Source organism: Crinia signifera, chromosome 3, assembly GCF_055691185.1.
Source record: "Crinia signifera chromosome 3, ASM5569118v1, whole genome shotgun sequence".
Classification (NCBI taxonomy): domain Eukaryota; kingdom Metazoa; phylum Chordata; class Amphibia; order Anura; family Myobatrachidae; genus Crinia; species Crinia signifera.
In genome coordinates this window covers 75488376-75497394 of record NC_139219.1, presented here as the reverse complement: position 1 = coordinate 75497394, position 9019 = coordinate 75488376, and the positions used below count along the sequence as shown (strand labels likewise).

Below are 9019 nucleotides of genomic sequence, written 5' to 3'. Positions count from 1 at the left end.
CATTGCCAAATTTTTTCCTATGAGAGCATGCCAAGATTGTCAGGGCATGCTGGGACATGTAGTTCTACAACATCTGGAGGGCCACAGGTTGAATACATGTGCTGTATACTGTATGTGAGTGATCGTGTGCAGGCAGCCTGTACATGAACAGACAGTTTTCCCTTGATGTAGTACTACAGACCCCAGCAGTCTATGCTGCCTGTAGGCAAGTGATATACTTATTGTATTAATTGTATGAATGTATTCCCCATCTATAGTATATATATATATATATATATATATATATATATATATATATATATATATCAATGCAATAACTTACATGGAATTAACATTGATAATCATACAAAGCACATGTTGTCATTTGTGTAGTACAGAGGTCAGTTGTGTGGGATCTCTACACTGGTGACACCTTCTGACTAACCACAAGTACTAAGAACTTCTTTCTGTATTTACAAATGTGTCACTACTTGTATATTGGATAACATTTTAACAAGACATTTATTTAAACATATGAATATCATTGAGAAAAATATAAATAAAATGGTTGCAGTGCAACATATATATATATCAGGAAGATAGAGGATTGCTGGGCGCCACTTGTGTGCAATGTTTAGTTAGTATGCTGTAAAACAATGATACTTGTTTTTTTTTAAAAATCAGTAAAAAAAAAAAAGTATATGTTTAAACGGTACTTGTGTAGTATCACGGCGCCCATCGCATCACAGACCATAAGGCATGCAATGGTATGCAATGGTATGCAATGCGATATCGCGCGATGTTCATACAATGTTAAAATTGTATGGCATTGTATATGGTATACAATGTGATGCAATGCGATTATAAATTTTATAAGCACCCTAATGGGTGCTTACAATGTTAAATGCACCCCCACGCCACCCCCACTATTAACGTGAACCTGAAGCGTGGTGAGCGCAGCGAGCCCGCTAGGGGCGGCGGTACGCGTCCTCCGACCTTTTCATACCCCCACTATCCACGTCGTCGGGGAGTTGATTTTATATAGTGTGGCGAGCCACTGAGCCCGAAGCGTGGCGAGCGGAAGCGCATTACTTCACACGTATATGCGTCCCCTCGCGGGGCGCGCTGCGCTCACCACGCTCGCCACGCTTCGGGCTCGGTGGCGAGCTGCGCTCACCACACTATATAAAATCAACTCCATGCCGACGTGGATAGTGGGGGTATGAAAAGGTCGGAGGACGCGTACCGCCGCCCCTTGCGGGCTCGCTGCGCTCGCCACGCTTCGGGTTCACGTTCATACTGGGGGTGGCGTGGGGGTGCATTTAACATTGTAACCACCCATAAGGGTGCTTATACAATTTAACATCGTATAGGGGGCTTACATCGCATCGCATTGCATCGCAGTGCATCGGGTGTATGGCATGCGATGCGATAAGAAATCGTACGACTAAATATCGGGGGCGCCGTGATAATACACAAGTACCGTTTAAACTGTCCTTAAAAGCGATAAACCGCAAAAATAGAGATGTCAGCTCACCCCCTAAGAAGGAGCCTTGGTAGAATGCTAGATAAATAAAATACAAATAGATAGGGTTCTGTGCTTAAGCGTGGATATCTACAAAACCTGCAATGTTGGTGTGCCTTGAGGACCGTGGTTGGGAATGCCTGCTCTAGAAGGTGCTAAATAAATAATAAGTAGATTCTGATTGGTTGCCCATAGCAACTTCCCATGTGAAGTAGAATTATCATCTAATGCCGTGTTCTCACTGCGCGTAAGAAATACACGGCTTTTCCCCGGCATTGAAATGCCGGGGACTGCCGCGCTGGACCCCCGTTCTCACTGCAAGGCAAATTCCCGGGTGAAGAAGTTCTACCCGGGAGTTTGCCTTTAAACACAGGTTTTTCTACAGTGTGAACGGGTCAACCCGTGTCTGCATATCCGTATCTCAGACACGGGTAAAAAGAAGGGTTTTACCCGTGTATGAGATCCGGGTATGTGACCCGTTCACACTGCCAAAAATCCCGTGTTAAAAGGCAAATTCCCGTGTCGACATGCTAGACCCGGGAATTTGCCTGCAGTGAGAACAAGGTATAATAACATGTTCTCGTTGCCGCCCCTGCAAAAACCCAGGTTTATGTTGCCGGGTTTTTGGCGGAGCACAGAGCATCTCAACTCTTTAGACCCCGTTCATACTGCAACTTAGACCCGGGAAATTCCCGTGTCTGACCTGTTCACACTGCTTCCCCTGCCAACAAGTGTGTGGAATATTATAGCAGCTTTGATTGACTGTTGGAACACTAGCTGTGATTGGCTGTTTAGAAAGCAGCTTTTATTGGCTGGCTGAAGATGATGTAATTTAAAGAGCCCTTTTTTTCCAAGCACACTGCATTGCTGGAATCATGGATGACGAGATACTGCTGAATAGTGGAGTCCCTGATGTTTTGCACTATTTTGCTGGTTCATGCACCAATCGACAGCTTGCTGCAGCAGCTAACATTGTGCTACCTTGCGCAGTGTACTTTGAAGAGGAGGAAAGCGCAATTTCTTGCTGAGAGAGAGAGTGCTCACCTTCATTATGCATTATGTGCACAGAGAGAGCTTTCTCTGCTCGCCTCTACGCAGCATTAAAAGGATGTCACATGTCACCTGATTTCATCCCCCAATGAGCTTGATTTTTTGCATCTTGTGTGAAAAACCCGGGTCTGTGCTGTTCAGACTGCCGTACACCCGTGTATTTCCCTGGAAAAACCCTGCAAAAAACCTGTGTGTAATTTCTGGGGCATAACACCTGGGAATTTCACAAAGACCCTTTCACACAGAGACGCGACACGGGAAATTACTGCTCGCCCTGGCAAATACCCGGGTTTTTGCGGCAGTGAGAACGGGGTATTATACCATGTTCTCATTGCCTCCCCTGCAAAAACCCGGGTTTTTGCCAGGGCACAGATCATCTCAGCTCACAGACCCCCTTCACACTTTACTTTGGACCCGGGAAATTCCCTGGTCTGCCCCGTTCATACTGGTTTCCGGGTCTGCCCTGCCAACAAGAGAAAGGAATCTAAGAGCAGCTTTTATTGGCTGTTGAAAGAGCAACTTTGATTGGCTGTTCAAAGAGCAGCTTTGATTGTCCATATGGGCACCGCCACTCTTCCTCTGCTTGAGATCATGCACCTTGAAGTACTTCTTACTAAGGGGCACATTTATCAAGATCGCATTTACAATGCGATCTGGGCGGAATATTACCACATATCACCTGAATGTATGTAGTTTGAGGGCGCAGGGACAGGGCCCCGAAAGGAGCCTGTCCCTGTGATACCCGGAGCCGGAAGCCGGGGGGTCTGCGCATGCGCGGTTACGCGCTGACCCCCCCCCTCCCCCGCGACCCCGCTGACCGCACTGAAGCTCGGGCAGTGCGATGTGTAGCCATAGGCTACAATGGGCTATCGCCATATCAGAATGGCGATAGCCCAGGGGTGCGAAGCCGGGCTGCCCGATGTTGATACATCGGGCAGCTTCGCATCCCCCATGGAAACCTATGGGGGATGCGGCCGGCGGCGCTGCAGGGGGTAATCGCAGCAGGGATCGGAGATTCCTGCTGCGGTCCCCTTTAATACATTTAGGTGATAATTAATATTTACGGTTAACCTTTCGGGGATTTAGCCGCAAATAGTACTTGATAAATGGGCCCCTTAGTGCCCCCGTGTTTGAGATCTGGATATGCAGACACGGGTTGACCCGTTCTCACTGCATAAAAACCCGTGTTAAAAGGCAAATTACCAGGTAGAACTTCTTCACCCGGGAATTTGCCTTGCAGTGAGAACGGGGGTCCGTCCCTGCAGTCCCCAGCATTTTAATGCTGGGTAAAATCTGTGTATTTCTCACTCGCAGTGAGAACACGGTATAGTAAATTTCCTCCTAAGTGCCAGTGTCTTTTAATCTAACATATTATACAATATTAACATACAATATTGGTGATACAGCAGGACATGCCTACTGACTACCAGAATGTAACCGTATCTAAAGGATGAATAGGTGCATCCACATGCCCTGTATATACTGTACTAGGCATAAATTGATGCCCACTTATCTGTCAAATCATTATCTTAATTAGTATTACTCATATCATTGTAAGGAACATTTATTTACAGTACATGCAGTCTAAAACTAGTACCGTAGTTTATTATTCAATAATAGTACATGAAAGTAAACACAGATAATGATTTATTGAATTAGATTTCCTTCCGAAGCGCATTCATTTAGTGGAACGTATAGCTTTTGATAGAAAAACAGAAGCACTAAACTGGAATCACAAGTATGAAAATAACTGTAAGAAGCCAATTTATTGGTTTGACGTTTCTGAGGCAATATCTACTGATGTATTGGTCTATTACCTAAATTAATGCATTACATGTGAAGATAATATTCATGCATTGAAATTCCAAGTATACATTTTGGACCTTTTTCAGGTCCATTCGCAACTGCCGTTTGTTCACATGGGGACCTATGTATTGTTAATGCGCATGAGCATTTCTGCGCATGTGCACACGCAGCGTGCATGCACCCACTGCAAATACATGGATCGTTGGGTGCACGCACCCAGGACAGCGGGTGGGGGGCGGAGAGGGGCGTGGAGCGTTCCCATTAGGATGAACATCCATTTGCAGGCAGTGTGAACGCGCCTTGCGAATAGTGGGCTGGCGTGCCACTATTCGCAATGCAGGGTTAGGTTGTATCGCAAGGATGCATATACACATCCAATCGAATCAACCAGAATAACCCCCTCTGTGACTCCTCTGTGATGGTATCCAGGGCTCATAATGTAGGTGTTAAAAAGGTTATGGTATAAATCATAGACTCATATGGTCAACAGTCACAAGGTGAACAGGGTCTAAAGGTCAACAGGTAAAATGTTGACATGGTTAAATGGTTGACATGAAAAAACTTCGACATGGTCAAATGGTCGACAGGTAAAAGGTCGACATGGTTAAAAGGTCAACATGAAAAACGTCGACATGGTCAAAAGGTCGACGTGGGAAATGTTGACATGCTGTTTTAATGTTTTTAGGGTGTCTATGTTGACATAGGTCGACATGGACACTGTCTGAGTGTACCGTGTCCCCTCGCATGGCTTGCTGCACTCGGCACTATTTTATTCTCCCTCCATGCGGTGGATGGTAGGGCATGAAATACCGCCTGTCGGCACATGTCGTCTGAAAATTTAGTAAAAAAATGCACGTCGACCTTTTTCAAGTCAACTTTTTGACCATGTCGACCGTTTCACCATGTCGGCCTATTGCCTGTCAACCTTTAAACCCTGTCAACCTTTTCCATGTTGACCTTTAGACCCTGTCAACCTATTATGTGTCAACATTTAAACCCTGCCGACCTTTTGACTGTCTACCATTAGTGGTCGACCATATGACTGTCTATGATGAGTCAGTCTATGACCAGTCTGGATACCGGTAAAAACTAGTAGTTTTGCTCTCAGGGTCCTATTAAGGGATGCATACGGATGACCAGCAGTGTGGATGCAGGCGTTAAGAATAACTATGCCGGCACCCTAATGGCGGGAATCCTGACAGGGGTGAGATAAACATACTTACCTTCCCCTTTCTCCTCCTAACCCTCGCTCCCTCCCAGCAGCCTATCCTTTACCCTCCCCACTAGTGCTTAACCCCCTCCTCTTAGTGCCTAATCCCCCCTCCCCATGGCATAACCATAACCTTCCCCCTCCATAGCCGAACCCTAAGTCCTCATGACTAAACCTCAACCCCCACCTTCCCCCCTGTAACCCATCCTGCATACATACGTTCGGCATCCCAGCAGTCTGTATTCCGGTATTGGCATTCTCATTGATGTCAGGATTCTGGTGTCATTATCCTGGCATCATCATGTCAGCATCAGTATTGTGAATACCGGCATCCCAACCGCCGCAACGCTTCAACTTGTCCCCTTATTATAGGGCCCATTTATCATTGATCACGTTTACAATGTGATCTAGGTGAGATTTAATTGCCCAGGATTGCATTGTATCATCTGGCACAGGCAGGGACAGGGGCTCAAAAATCCATCTCTGTGATTTGTTGAATACATGCCGAGGCTACTGCACTGTACCACTGACCGCACATGCACAGAGGCACTTTCTGGTGAGAGTTCCAGGGAAACCCTCTGCTGGCTACAAATAGAAACTGTAGCTCATAGCAGTGGTGGAACTATGGGCCTTATTCTAGTTCACTCTTAGATGTACAAAACCATGTGCACTGCAGGAAGGTAGATGTAAAATGTGCAGAGAGAATTAGATTTGGGTGAGTTATTTTGTTTCTGTGCAGGGTAAATACTGACTGCTTTATTTTTACACTGCAATATAGATCTCACTTTGAAGTAAAACCCCATCCAAATCTAACTCTCTCTGCACAAGTTACTGCCCCACCTGCAGTGCACATGGTTTTGTCCATCTAAGAAGGATTTTGTCAGAAAGAGTGAACTAGAATAACCTCCTGTAACTCTTCTCTCCTCTCCTCTTGCCCCTGTTGTTTGCCCTAGCACTTGAACCATTGGCTATAGCCCTCCGACAAGTTCCCATCTTTCAAGGCATTTGGATTGGATTGGTGGACTTGTTGTGGGTATCCCTATTCGCAGATGACATGCTCTTATTCCTCACTGCCCCTGAGCATTTATTACCAGCCGCCCTTCAAATTATCCAGCAATTCAGTTCCTTTTCGGGGTACAAAATTAATGTAAATAAATCGGAATTAATGATATTGAGGGGATCACATCCGCACTTCCCAGATGGAGACGAACTAAGATCTATAAAGATATAGACTTCCAGGGTTAAATATTTAGGAGTGCAAATTCCTACGAGCCTTTCCAAATTGTATTCTTACAACTATAACCCTATTATTGACTCCTTGTTTAAATCCATGGACACTTGGAAGGATTTACCGTTGTTCCTACTGGGAAGGGTGGAGGTCATTAAATCTATGTTATTACCCAAGCTACTTTATATCATGCAAATGCCTCCCATTAGACTTACCAATAAGGACATAAGTAGACTAAATTCCCGAATGACTATATTGTTATGGAACGGTAAGAAAGCCAAAATAGCTTTCCATAAACTGCACCTTCCTAAATCCTTGGGAGGATTAAATATCCCTGACTTGAAACAATACTCCAAGGCACTGTTATGCAGATTCACACTGAGTTGGTTAGGAGAGCTTAATTTATATTCTGATTTCTCCATCAACTGCGCCATGTTTGCCCCATACTCCCCGGTTGCCCTACTATAAACCCCCAAGTCTAATATTCCCCCCACATTTTACAAAATACACTATTCACTGCTATATACCTGGTGGTCTGTCTCAGCTGCTCTGGGTCGCGATCTGCAGGTCTCTCCGTGGCTGCCCATCTGGGGCAACACAATGTTTCTGCCAGGGGTGGAGAGCTTGAGTTTCCAGTGACTTCGTTTTAAAGGCCTTAAGCCATCTCACAAGTTTTTGATCCAGGAGGCAGGCTGATGACTATAGCTGATTTTAAAAATGCTCTTGGCCTTCCCACAAGCAGTTCCTTCTCGATGTTTCAGCTACGCCATTATATCCAGTCTCTCCCCAATCTATTTCCATACTCGCATGCGCTGCTGTCACTTAATAGTCTAATGACTAAATTCTCTACTGGTAAATTTAAAACTAGATACCTATATGAGCCCCTATCGTCACTCCCAGCAAAGCAAATACAAAATCAAATCATGCTCATATGGGCGGTAGACATTCCTTTATTGTCCAACCTTATTTTGTCCAACCTTATTTTGAACGTATTTATTGTATCTGCCAACACCACCTCTCCAGGAAGAGAGTTCCAAAGTTTGACTGCTCTGACGTAAAGAAATTTTTTCTTTTGAGGGAACAAAATTTTTTTTCCTCTAATCTAAATTCGTGCCCTCGTGTCCTAGATTCCTTTCTTGCAGTAAAAAGGGTGCTTGAGAGTTCCTTATATTTGCCCCTGATATATTTGTACATGTTGAGCATGTCCCCCCTTAAACGTCTCTTCTCTAGTGTAAATAGTCCTAGCTTGCTTAATCTCTCATCATAGCTTAAATTCTCCATTCCCCTAATAAACTTTGTTGCTCTTCTTTGGGTTTTTTTCCAATTCCATTATGTCCTTTTTATAGTGTGGGGCCCAAAACTGTACTCCATATTCAAGGTGTGGTCTAACCAATGCCTTGTACAGTGGCATAATTACTTTTGAGTCCCTAGATTCCATGCCCCTTTTAATACATGCTAGAATTCTGTTGGCCTTTTTTGTTGCAATGTGACATTGAACACTGCACCCCAGCTTATTATCTATATGGACTCCTAGATCCTTTTCAAGTGCTGAAGTACCTAATGCCTCCCCGCTTAGGGTGTAACTTGCACACTGGTTACGTCTCCCGAGATGCATAACCTTGCATTTATCCACATTGAACCTCATCTTCCACTTTTTAGCCCACTCATCTAGTTTGTTAAGATAATTTTGAAGTATGTTCATATCCTCTGTTGATTTAATAACTCTACTCAGTTTTGTGTCATCAGCAAAGATGGATACATCGCTGAGAATCCCCATCGCGATATCGTTAATATAAATGTTAAACAAGATGGGCCCCAGTACCGAACCCTGTGGCACTCCACTTAGTACTGGTACCATAGTTGATACTGCACTGTTCACAACCACTCTTTGTTCTCTGTTACACAGCCAGTTCCCTACCCATCTACAGATATTTGCACCTAGTCCCAGGTCCACCATTTTATTTATCAACCTCTTGTGTGGTACTGTATCAAAAGCTTTTGCAAAATCAAGGAAGACCACATCTACTGCGTTTCCATTATCAAGGTTTTTGCTGAGATCCTCATAGAAGCCCAGTAAATTTGTCTGGCAGGAACGATTTTTCACAAACCCATGTTGGTTAATACTAAGTAAACTATGAAGGTCTAAGTATTCAAGGATACCATCCCTTGAAATTCCTTCAAATATTTTACCCACTATTGATGTTAAACTCACAGGCCTGTA

The 9019-nt window shown here is 44.4% G+C and overlaps 1 long non-coding RNA gene across 1 annotated transcript in view; it reads left to right on the top strand.

Moving 5' to 3' along the window:
* The window catches only part of LOC146063558 (uncharacterized), a 97691-nt gene that overhangs the window by 2398 nt on the left and 86274 nt on the right, over positions 1–9019 (top strand). The gene's annotated exons all lie outside the window — the stretch shown is intronic.